The sequence below is a fragment of the Peromyscus californicus genome, unplaced genomic scaffold (assembly GCF_007827085.1).
Source record: "Peromyscus californicus insignis strain IS unplaced genomic scaffold, ASM782708v3 Scaffold_21__1_contigs__length_65335640, whole genome shotgun sequence".
Classification (NCBI taxonomy): Eukaryota; Metazoa; Chordata; class Mammalia; order Rodentia; family Cricetidae; genus Peromyscus; species Peromyscus californicus.
In genome coordinates, this window is record NW_026294514.1 from 54409586 (window position 1) to 54423142 (window position 13557).

The 13557-nt window shown below is 37.6% G+C and overlaps 1 pseudogene; it reads right to left on the reverse strand.

Moving 5' to 3' along the window:
* Window positions 1–10658: 10658 nt before the first annotated feature.
* On the reverse strand, window positions 10659–11792 carry LOC128117380 (adenosylhomocysteinase-like; annotated as a pseudogene).
* Window positions 11793–13557: the final 1765 nt, after the last annotated feature.

Below are 13557 nucleotides of genomic sequence, written 5' to 3' on the forward strand. Positions count from 1 at the left end.
GTTAATGTCCCTCTATGTTGCTTCCTCATATATGCCCATTAACTTTTATTGCCTCTGATCTTGTCAGCACTGAATCAGAAAAGTTCCCAGAGTCTGGAGTAACAGCTGGTATTTCCAGATAAGAACCTGAAAATCATCAGTTCCCAAAGAATTTTAGGGGAAAAGATTTGAGGAAAAAAATTAGGTTTCCAGGAATGATTACATCTGTCCCATGCATTATTGACAAAGTGAAACTGTAAATCACCAAGAGAATCATCAACACTATGAGAGAGAAGATAGAGTGTAGGCCAATTGGTCCCAGCAGTATTCTGCACTGTCCTGATGTCCTCTGGTTCTTGCTGAGTGAGAGACTGTCTCTATGGGCTTTGCCTTGCAGAGACCCATTTGACAAACATTCATATGCTGATCTGAATCTCAATGAATCAACAGTATTTTATATGATAGTTATTAAGAAAAATGTGAGCCCTTAGGAACTGTGCTGCGTAAAGCTCATCCATAAAATACATCCAATACATCATCTGCACATGTGATTATTTTAAAACATAGTTCCCTAACTGGTTGCTTTTTTCTTTTCCTACATCATTCATGAAAAATGTCTCATTTTTAAAGACTCATGCCTGTGTTTTGTTTCTCCTAAAAGTCTGGCGGTAGAATCTAGAGCAGTGTGTATTACGAGGTCAGAGTTCGGACTATGGACATGGATAGGATGTGTATACTTCATCAATGCTCACTGCCACTCTGGCTTGGGGATGTGGTTATGTTCATTCATTTTTGATCACTTTGGATTTGGGGAGGATAGGCTGCTTCAGTGAGATTTTTCATTTAATAACATTAAATTATGCTTTTAGTTATTAAAGTGTATTGTGTTTCATTTTGACACACACATACACACACATTTGATTGTATTCACCTCCTCAGTCCTTCATTTGCATTAACCCCAAGTCCCTCTGCTCCCCATCCTAACCTCATTTGCCTCTTTTTTTCTTTTCTTAAAAATGTCCCCCTGAAATTACTTCATGCTGCCTATATATGCGTGAATATAGGGTCGTCCACTGGAGCATGGTCCGTCTCCTAGCGACCATACCCCTAAAGAAAAGTAGTGTTCTTTTCCCTTGCAGCCATCAACTGTCAAAAGTGCCTTGAGTTCGGGAGATGTGATGAGCCCCGTAACTCCTCCATGCTGGATTACTGACTGGCTTGACCTTGTGCAAGCAACCACAGCTGGTATGTGTTCATGAGCACAGTGGTCCTGTCATGTCTAAAATACACTGTTTTGCCTCAATCCTCCCAGACTTCTGCTTCTTGCAACCTTTCAAACCCTTCTTAGACTGTGATGTTTCTTGAGCATCCAGGAGGGCTTTTCCCAATCTTGTTGTTACCAATATTCCCCCCAAAGTCTCAACTTTGTAGATTTTGTGCGTGAGGGAAAGTATAAGATTTTCTTCTTCTAAATCTGGATTATGCAGTTAACATTAAGATCTCCAGTTCTCTTACCAACTGCAGCACTTGGGAGTGTGGACCCTGTACCTCGCCTGGGCAAAACAGTAGAGCTGGCCCTGGTGGTGCGGTTGCGGGTGCGGGTGAGCCGGCCCTGAGGGCACGAGAGCAGGAGAACTGGCCCGCTCCTTGCTGCTGCTGCATTGGGTGAGCTAGCTGGGGCAGTGCTGGAGAGCTTGCCTGGGTGGTGTCCATGAGGAAAGGCGGGCTGACCAATCCAGCTACCACTCAGGCCCAGAACCAGGGATATGAGTTAGCTCACCCTAACATCTACCTCATCTGCGAAGGGGCTGGACCCACAGATCCAAAGCTGTAGGATCTCCATGACACAGGGCAACAGTAGGATAACCAAGAGGAGTCCCAGTGAGGGAGTGTGGTGATACATTGTGTACCCTAATAAAGCTTGCCGGAGGATCAGAGGACAGAGCCAGCCACTAGATTAGATATAGAGGTCAGACAGTGGTAGCACACACCTTTAATCCTATCACTTGGGAGGTAGAGAGGTCTGTCTGGATCTCCATGAATTCAAGGCCACACTGGAAACAGAGCCAGGCAGTAGTGGTACACACCTTTAATCCCAGTACTGGGAAGCACACACCCCTTTAATCCCAGGAAGTGATGGCAGGGCAGAGAAAGGTATATAAGGCATGAGGAAACAGGAACTCACTCTCTTTAATCTGAGGATTTCGTAGAGTTAAGAACTAGTGACTGACTGTTCTGTTTCTCTGATCTTTCAGCTTTCACCCCAATATCTGGCTCTGGATTTTTTTTTTTTTTATTAAAAGACCATCTAAGATTTGTGTTACAAGGGAGGGCCCAGTTATTGATAGTTTAGCAGAAGCCAGAGGCCTCAAACCAGATCAATGACTCATAGCAATGGACACTTACAAGTAAAGATGGGTAGACTAAAGTGTATACTGTGTGACTTACTGGGCCACACTACAGCTTCCACACGGACATTTGTTTGTTTGTTTGTTTTTTGGTTTTGATTTTTTTTTTATTTTTTCTTTTAAATTTTATTTCATTTTGGGAGTTTGCAAGAGAAGAGGGCAGCTATGAAGGGATGGGGAAATGAATGGGATCAGGATGCATGATATGAAATCCACAAGAAAATTAATGAAAAGTTAAAAAAATCTAGTTCTACCCTTTTTCCTGAAATTTTAATATTTTTCTCTTAAAGATGAATAAAATCCCACTGTGAATATGTATAAGATTTTCTTTATTCATTCATCTGGTGATCAGCTACTAGAATGCCTTCCTATATAGTTATTGTGAATGGTGTAGCAACAGGCATGGGTATGCAATTATCTCCATGGTGTGCTGACTTAGAAGTGTAGCTAGAGTTTTCCTGGTACTGCCTGGCCCACGGTCAGGACAAATCTGTCTCCTGCCAGTCCCAACCGAGTAAACACACTGAGACTTACATTGCTTACAAACTGTATGGCCGTGGCAGGCTTCTTGTTATCTAGTTTTTCTATCTTAAATTAACCCATTTCTATTAATCTATACTTTGCCACGTGGCTCGTAGCTTACCAGTATCTTTACATGTTGTTTGTCATGGCGGCGGCTGGCAACGTCTCTCTGCCTCAGCCTTCTACTTCCCAGAATTCTCTTCTCTCCTTGTCCCGCTTATACTTCCTGCCTGGCTACTGACCAATCAGTGTTTTATTTATTAACCAATCAGAGCAACACATTTAACATACAGAAAATCCCACAGCATAGAAGCCTTTGGGTGTACACATGGAAGTGATATAGCTGGGTCATATGGTAGTTCTTTTAGGTTTTGATTTCCATAGCGGCTTTATTAGTCTCCATTCCTACCAGCAGCATGTTTCTATTCTCCTATATCTTCACTAGCATTTATTATCATCTTCATGATAGCCATTCTACCTGGGGTGAGGTGGAATAGGTAATTTCAGTCTGCATTTATTTGATGGCTAAAGATATTAAACATATTTTTAAACATTTATTAACCATTTATATTTCTCCCTTTCAGAAATGTCTATTCAATCCATTAACACATTTATTAATTGCATGATTTTTGTTTTGGTGTTAATACTTGGATTTCTATATAGATTGTAGACATCATAAATTCCTTTTCATATTTTTTTTTCTGGAGCCTTTTCACACTGATGACTATTTTCTTCTCTGTGAAGAACTTTATAATTTCGTGCAATTCTACTTGTTTGTTCTGAGAATATTTCCTGTGCTATCAATGTCGTTTTGCAGAAAATTCTTGCTTATTCCTGTATCTTAAAATATTTTCCTGTATTTCCCTTTAAAAGATTCACAATTTTTGGTTTTATTCTAAGATTTTTGGTCCAGTTGAATTTATTTTGGTTCAAAGTGTAAATTATGGATTTAACTTTAATTTTACATTTCAATCTCCAATTTTCTAGTGCTTTTTGTTAAGAGACTGTTCTCCCCATCCAATTTGTATTTTTGACATTTTTGTAACTATTAGATCCCTGCACCTGTATGTTTATTTCTGGATCTATCATTCCCTTCCACTTGTCTCTGTGTTTGTTTTTGTGTCAGTATTCAGCAGTGTTTGATATTTTGGCTCTGTGGTACAGTCTGAGATCAGATATTAGGGTGTCTGCAATATGATTTTTTTTTTCATGTTTAGGATTGCTATGGCTGTTTGGGATATTTTGTCTTTCTCATCATAACCTTAGTATTTTTTCCTTGTTCTGTGAAGAACATAATCAGAATTTGGATGGAGATTGTGTTAAATCTATAGATTGCACTAGTAACTTATCTTATAATGTTGTTGTTTTCATAATATTATTTCTGATTATCCAAGAATGGATGTACTCTTTTCAATTTCTGTTTTCATGGTAGAGATATTTGAGCTCCTTTGTTAGATTTATTTCTTGTTATGTTTTTATGGAACTGTGAAGATTTTTTCTGGATTCTTTGTTGGCATATTCATTATTAGTTTGGAGAAAAGCTACTGATTTGTATGCTTTTGTAATGAACTATTTTGCTCAAATTGTGTATTGAATTTAGGAGTTTTCTGGTGGAAACCTTATGACCTTTGTATACAAGATTATACTATTTTTATTTAAGGTTCATTTAGTGCATATATACTTAAAATCTTTATACCATTGTGATAAAATGTTTTCTGGCTACTGACTAATCAGCATTTTATTATCAACCAAATCAGAGCAACACATATTCACAGCATACAGAAAGACATCCCACAGCATACAGGCTTTATAGAAAGAGTTTGGAAGTACTTCTATTTCTGAATAATATAAGAATTGATTGTGTATTTTTTCTTTGAAAGCCTGGTAGAATTCTGTGTGAACCCATTTGTGCCCTGACATTTTTGTTATTTGTAGTTTTAAGTTTCCATTTGCCGCTGAGTAGAACGTATATTCTTTGATGTTTGAGTGGAATATTTTGCATTTTTTAAGTCCATTTGATGTATAATGTCATTTATTCAGAAATAAATCTCAAATCAGAATGTTTCTCTTCTTATATTTTCTCTATATGACCTGTCTATTAGAGAAAATGGAGTACTGAAATCACCTATTATTAATAGGTTGATGTTGATCTGTATCTTTAATTCCAGTCATAAACTTTTATGAAATAGGATACACAAAGTTTGGTGGATATATGTTTCAGATAGTAAAGTCTTATTGCTATTGTCAATTGTTCCCTTGATTACAATGAAGTGTCCTTCTTTATTTATGTGATAAGCTTTAGTTTGAAGTATATTTTGTTGGATACTAGGAGAGCAAGCCTGCTTGCTTCTGGATCCCAATTGACTGGATTACTTTTGTCCATTTATTCGCTCTAAGGAGGTATCTGTCTTTAAAGTTGACATGTGTTGCATGCAGATAACATTTACATGGACTTTGATCTATTCAGTCAGCCTGCTTTTTTTGACTGGAGAATTGAGGTTGCTAATATTTAAAGTTATTATTGAAATGTTTGTGTTGATTGCAGTCACTGTGTTGTTTTGGGTGGTGGTGTTTGTATTCTCAGTAGTCCTTTGTGTTATATTAATTGCAGCTTTGTTTTTATTTCTACAGTTTCTTGGTTGTGCTAATTCCTCTCTTTAGGATAAAATATTGCTGCCTGTATTTTCTTTATCTGTGTGTGTGCTAGATATAATTTTTTTTTCATGGAAAGATTTTCTTTCTCCTTCAAATATGGCAGATATCTTTCTAGGCACATGAGTCTAGGTTGGCCTTTAAGGACTTTTAGGACTTAGAGGCATTGGTTCATGTTCTTTCGGATTTCAAATTTTCTATTGAGAAATCTGCTCTTCTCATGGGTTTTCCATTATATGTGATTTGTGTTATTTCTATTGATACTTTCAATACATTTTATTTATTCTACATACTTAGTGTTTTAATTATGGCGTGCCATGGAGAATTTAAAAAAATCTGGTATTGTCTGTTTGGTATGCTGTGTGCTTCTTGATATTATAGAGGAATATCTTTTTTTAGTTTGGGGAAGTTTTATTCTATGATTTTGAAGGTCTGATCTATGCCATTGACCTAGGAATCCTCTCTCTTGTTTATTCCTATAAATCAAAGGTTTAGTCTTTTCATGTTGTCACAAATTTCCAGTATGTCCCTCACCCTCCATGTGTGTACATCCATTTTTAATATTTTCATATTCTTTATTTTTTCATGTAGATTCTCTACTTTATCATCAAGCTGTGATGTTCCATTTCCACCTTAATTCATTCTACTTGTAAAGGATTTTTTTAATTTTCTAGTTGAGTTATTAGGTTTTTCAATTTCATCTTTATTTCATCTTGAATCTCCTTCAATGTTTTATATCTTTACTGAATTGCATTTTCAAATCTAAGATCATCTTCATTATTTCCACTAACCTTCTGTTTCAGTTTTCTCAAGCATCACTAATGTGTTTTTTCCCTTTAAGTTCATTGATCTGTTTTTTTTGTGTCTTCTTAAAATTCTTTGATGAAGTTTATTTATGATTGCTCTTTTAAATTCTATGTCCTAGAGTTCATTTAGGTAATTCTCACTAGTGAACATTTTCATAGGACTGATGAATATTTTGGAGAATACTATATTTATCTTTAATGCTCTTTGTATTTTGCAATATCTGGGCATGTGGACTTCTAATGTTTGGGCTGTGTTTGGCCTAAGAATTGAATGTACTTATGCAGAGTAGAGTAAAATGGACATAGGAGGTTGGTCTAGCAGGTGGGATGTATGTTCTGGGTGTTTGAGGACAGATATGCGGTTTTGGGAGTATTCTTGGAGGGCAGAATCAGACAGACTCACTCAGCCTGGATCCTGACAGGGAATGTGAAGATTCTGGCTGTGTGGAGATATTAGATGTGGTAGGAAAGAGTGTAAGAGCCAGAGGGGATAGAGAATACTAAGAAAATAAAGCTCTCTACATCAGCATGATCAAATCATATATTAACTCATAGAGACTGAGACAGCATATACAGGGCCTACATGGGTCTGCATCAGGTCCTTTGTATACCTGTTATGGCTTCCAGTTAGTTTTATGTGATTCTTGAGTGTGCAAATGAGTGAGTCTCTGTTTCTTTTGACTTTTCTTGGGATAGTTTTCTTCCCTGTTTTTGTCCAAGTCTGTTGTATTATATTATATTATATTATATTATATTATATTATATTATATTATATTATATTATATTATATTATACTATACTATACTATATTATATTATATTATATTATATTATATTATATTATATTGTTATTATTCCTTAGAAGCCTGTTTGTTTTCTAACGAGAGGCAGAATGGAAATGTGTCTGGATGGGAGTGCAGGTGGGGAAAACCTTGGGAGAGTATGGGGAAGAGATACCATAATCAGGATATATTATATGACAAAAATAATCTATTTTCAATAAGAGGAAAAAATAATGGATACGATGTGTGCACAAATAACCCTTAATAGCTTGTTTTATCCTGTTGGGTCTCTTTAATTCTTCTGCTTTCTACTTTTGATACAAGACTTTTTACTTCATATCTCTGAAGTAACTGGAAATTACTTATTAGATAGCCTGGAAATGTAACTGTTTATGAAAATATTATCACTGTGATGTCTTAGGTATCTTAGTCTTTAAGCAGGATCTTAGGCTATGCAGCATCCACACAGGAGTCCTCAAGTTTGAAGTCCTATACTATTCTACATTTAATGGATAAACAAATATTCCTCCTCTGGAGAAGTTTTACTGGTGTTAACTCTGAATAATTTGAAATTCATCAGGTTGGAATTAATTACTCATTATAAGCATAGATTACAAAGTTGTAGAATAATTATTCATATTCTAGATAATGAATTATTATGTATTAGATGTACAAAATAAATGCTTACATTTAGCTATATAATGATAAAATCTATTTTAATTTATAAGTTATCTATTTGCAGTACAAAATCATTTACTCCCTTTAAATACAGGAGGTACAGTGGAAGTTATGAAATTCAAAAGTGATGTAACTGAAAAATAAAAATGTTTTATGTATCAGTGATCAGAGGACACATTTGGTTAATTTTAACAATTACTCCCAACTGAATTTGAGGGACAATGTTTAAAACATAATCTCTGACACGTTTTTTTTTAATCATTTTCATTGTGATTCTTTTGATATATCTTTGTTGTATTTTTTCTGAAATTCCTAGTTGGCACTTAGAATCTGAATTTTCACAGTATAAGACACAGATGTATGTACTTATACAATGGCTCTTAAAGATTATAGTTCTGTTCTGGGGTTGTAATCACCATAAGAATATTGTTAATGTGTATGAAGTTATGAATTATGATTTTATAAGTGAGGATAAATTCAGGCAAAACCTCAAGTGCCTATATTTTTGGCCCTGTGGGAAAACTCAAATGTGTAGCCAATATTGATACACTATACACATTTTGTGTAGTAAATATTGATTTAACGCTATATAACATGGTGTGTTTATAAGGAAATATTGATTGTAAGATAGTTCTGTGGTTCATATTAGTGTCTGAATTTTCATGGTTTTGTTTTGACATTAGCAAGAGGTAATAAAGGCAAGAATGATTCCACATAAGAGACAAAAAGGCCTAGATGAAAAAGTAATGGAATCATGCCAGAGGGTCAGAAAATAACTTTAAATGTGAGTTATAAGGCCAATACTTAAAGGATTAAAGCACTGAAAATAGAAAAATAGCTGTGATCTCTTCAAATATATTGAACTTAAAATGCCATGAGTCATGTGTAGTAGTTTTCAAAGAAGACATTGCTTTGTTGAGCCTTTTACAAGTTCAAACATGGTGTGTCTGCATCTGTAAACACACACACACACACACACACACACACACACACACACACACACACACACACGTACGCACATGATCTGGACACACATAACACTAGATATAGTAGATATTCATTGGAATAAAATTTCCTGTAACCTTTATGTGTTATAAAATATAATGTGTTAACTTAAAAGGTTTTTGCAATTATATTTCTAATCACCTAAGCCTTTATATAATCTATCATTTTATATTGAATTGAAATTTTACCAAATTGTTTTCAGCACTGAATCATATAAAATCACTTTAAATTTGTTATATGTATATATATATATATATATATATATATAGAGAGAGAGAGAGAGAGAGAGAGAGAGAGAGAGAGAGATTTATAAGTTTTTTTTATTATTTAGAAAGGCTGAACATCAAAGCATGCAGTTTAAATACACAGGCTAGTGGCACTTGACATGACTGAGTTGCTGCCTCTATTTTATATACAGACCATTAACCATGAATGGCCAGCAACCACTTGACCTATAGAAGGCAACACTGATAAAGATCAATATCCTTTCCCACCACATTCAGTTTCTAATTACACCTAGTTTTCCTTCTGTCCCTAAATTCCCTCTGTGGCCTAATTCTGGAATCTTTCTCAAGTGTGGAGTTGGGTGAATTGGAGTTATACAATGTAGTTTTACAAGGACAGCCTTACATTGTGTTTTACCTTAAGCAATCCAAAAGAATGGGTCCCAAGATAACCTTTCTGACCTTGGTCCTCTACTTTCTATTTGAATTCTCAGGTAGAAAGTAGTGAAAATGTAACAACCTTAGATGAAGGAAAAATACTGGAAGAAACTGTGACCTGTCCTCTTTTATCCTATCAGGAAGCTGCTGGCTTTGTTCAGTGAGCTCCATGGTACCCAGGACATAAAATTCAGAACAGTGCTTTCTGGCTCCTCAACAGTGGTGCAATAACACAGCCCGTGTGCTTTTGGTACTCAGCCGTCCTGGGTGCTTTGCTCAGTCTAGCATCCTGGTTTCAAATGGAGCCTAGGGGCTTGTTTGTCCCTGCTGCCTCTCTTGAAGTAATAAAATTTGATCTGTTTAAATTGTTATGTGAGGGCTCTGTCTTAGAGGACCAGATCTAATAACCTCTGCACGCAGTTTTTGTTTCCTGTTTTCCTTTCTTTCTTTGTTTTCTCTCCAGCTTTCTGATGCTGACAGCTCTGAAATGTCCATCTGCCATATAAGACAACATCAGAAAGTGTGATTTTTTTTTTTCATTCATTGACTTGAAAAATGACATTCCCGGTCAATTTTTGATCGTTGGCAAAATAGTGGCAGGCCTTTGTCTATTTGTTTTTCTGGCACCTCTCGATAGCAGTCACTTCTTGTCCTTTCCTGATTATCTCTTAATCTATCTGACCCCTGTGAAGTAGGGACCCAAAGTACCAAACTCAGTATTGTGAGGCTTTAGAGCTGGCCCAACAGTAAATAAACTCTCAGCCCCCTTCAACCTCCAGGGGCTCCTGCCTTTTTGTAAAGCTCCTTCTCAGGTCTCCGGCTGAGAAACCGGTGGATCTGCAAACCAAGAACATGGATCTAAAAGACCAAGTGAGGGGACTGGATGGTAAAGTGTATGGTATGGGCTTGTGACCACCGCGAGCAACATCCCACTGCAACCCAAGGTACGTGTCCTGTGGATGGCTTCCTCAAACCTCTGTTTTTACTGAGACCTCTCAGTTCCCCTCGCCACATATGGAATAGTATGAGGAATACAGCAGAGGCCAAAGGCTGGGCCCCAGGGGGGAACACAGGCAAAGTAACTGCAGAGTTGGTCCCATTTGCTCTTGGGGAGTAGGGCCTGGAATGAGGACGGCAGCTGGAAGGTGAAGGGCAGTCCTGGCTCTCAGTAGCAGTATTGATCAGGCCTGAAGAGGCTGCCACTGGGTATGCCCAGTGACTGGGCTTGCTTCTCTGTCATCTTGGTCAGCCTCACATCAGTTTGTTTAGGTAGGCTTCTGTCATTGTCTCATCCAGCTTCTTAGGCAGGAAGTACACTCCAACAGTGTTCTTGTCTGGATGGAGCTATAGCTCAATTCAGGCCATTATCTGATTTGTGAAGGAGTTGCTTATCACAAAGCTGGGGCAGCCCATGGAACAACTGAGGTTGACCAGCAGGCCCTCAGCCAGCAGGATGATGCAGCACCTAGTCTTCAGTCAGTAGCAACATACCTGGGGGTTGATGTTTACCTTCTCCACAGTGTATTTGTTGAGCCACTTCTTATCAATCTCTACATCAAAATGTCCAGTGTTATAATGGCATCGTCCTTCATTTGTTCAAAGTGCTGACCAAAGATGATATCAACACAGCCTATGGTGTTGACAAAGATGTTGCCCTCCTTACAAGCCTTGTTCGTGGTGGTAATCTCACAACCCCAGCAGTGCACTGAGGGGATCAATCTTGGTGATGATGATAAGGCCCTGAAATCCCTCAAGGCCCGGGTACACCCCTTGACCACATTCCTATAGCCCGCTACTGCTGCCCCCTTACCTACAAACATCCCATTTGTGGTCCATTTAAAGCCACTTATGAGTGGCTTTTGGTAGCCATACAGGTTGTCAAACTTGTTTACAAGATTCTTGGTTACAGAATCTTTTACATTGATAACAGTTACCTTCAGTATCCCATTTGCCACCATCTCATTGAGGTTATAGACTCTAGTCATAGATACCTAAGGGTTGCCTCAGATGCCTACTAGAAGCTGTGGGTACTTGGTATGGATAATGTTGGTAAGATCACCACCATCATGCAGAATCATGTTTAGGGGTCCGTCCATCTTGGAAATGCAGTATCTGCTCAATGAACTACATGTATGTCATCTGTTTCAGCCTTCCAAGCACACAATGGAATGACAGCCTTGGCAATGGCAGCTGCTGAATGATCCTGAGGAGAGAAGTCACAGCTGGACCACTGTACCTTGGAACTCAAGGCTATTAGAGTCTCGGTGAGTACAGCAGTTGTCACAGGCATGTGCAGTTAGCCAGAAGTCTCATGAAGACCCAGAGATGACACATGGATGGCATAATAAATACAAATATATTATGAATGTGTGATGAGAGAAGAAATCACATATTTTAAAAATTAGCATTTAATTATTGAAGAAATTCTTAATGTTTTACTCTCTATACATACATTTTTCTGTGAAACTGCTCTTCTGAATATTCTGCTGTGGTGTTTGTGTGTGTGTGTGTGTGTGTGTGTGTGTGTGTGTGTGTGTGTGTGTGTGACAGAGAGAGAGAGAGAGAGAGAGACAGAGACAGAGACAGAGAGAGAGAGACAGAAAGAGAGAGAGAGAGAGAGAGAGAGAGAGAGAGAGAGAGAGAGAGAGAGAGATTTTGTCTGTGCATGGGCATATGCATAGGTGTGTAGGTGGTGTGTGAGTGCATGCACATATGTATGCATGTGTATGTGAAGGCTAGAGGTGGATGCTCAGCATCTCCCTCAATAGATTTCCAGCTTACTTTTTGAGACTGGAACTCATTGCTTGCTGGCAAGTGCCAGGGATCCTCCCTCTGCCTCCCTGATACAATCTAGCCTTTATATTTTATATTTTTGATTTTCAAGTTCTTTAGTTATACCAATGTAAAATGTTTGAGACTACTGGTTGTTTAAAAATAGACTCAACAAGCCACCCTTTTATCTCATCATTCTATACTACATCCCCATTTTTTTCTTTCAGAAAAAATCCTTGAATCTAATTTCTTTGTTTAGCTTTTGTCCTGACCATGACCAATAATAGTTTTTAACCAACCCACCTAAATGATGATAAACTTCTATAGCCCATCAAATGACCAAAAACCATCCACCCCACCTCTTGGAAATATCGGTATTGTGTTTTCAACTGCTTCCTGATGTCTGGGAATATTAGTATCTTTGGGAGACCCTGGGAAAACTGGGATAATGGTCAAGTCCTGGGAAGAGTTAGCTGTATTATTTGTTGTCCAGTCTCTGTGGAATGGGAAAGTGCAAGGCTTATCTGAAATTCTGTCTGTAGCAGTCTCTGAGTCTGGACCATCTCATCAGCATCCTTGAAGCTGTTCTGGATGCAGAACTCTGAGGAAACTGTAACAAAGGCACTCTGAGAAGCTACATCACCTGGGCCACCTGTTTTCATTGGTGTCTGGTCCCCTTGCTCTGAAAACATACAAACTTTCCAAAGTAACATACATATCTGCAGTAACACAAGTATGGAATGTGTGATGTGCATAAGTCAAAGATGATCTTTTGTTCTTTGGTTTGAGCAGGTAAAAGGCATCTGCCAACTTTATAAGTCCATTTGGACTGTATAATCAAACTGTAATATAAATCTCTATATGTCATATGAAAGGATGGCATATAATAATAAGTCTTGAGGACTCTGTAGCCAACAAGATTTATCATGTCTCATCTCATCTCAGCACTGTTCCCATGTCAAGGGATCAGCTTACATGTCACCTGTCCTGTGTAGTCTTTATTGGTTTCCTCCCCCATGTCTGTAGCCAAGATATTTAGGAGGTCTCCCCCAGTCAAATCTGATGTCTATTAATCTTGAAGGAATCACCAGCCTTTCATTTCCTGTGGAAACAATAGCATAACCTCTCCCACAGTGCAACACATTGACTTGCATTTTGAAATTAAGTCATTTTAAAAATATATAGGTTGGTTTAATTTAATAGTTTCCATAATCCAATGTCTCTCAGCAGCTATTGTTTTTTGTACATCAGCATTTAAAAAATTCAAAGTTAACAAGACAACATATAGGATC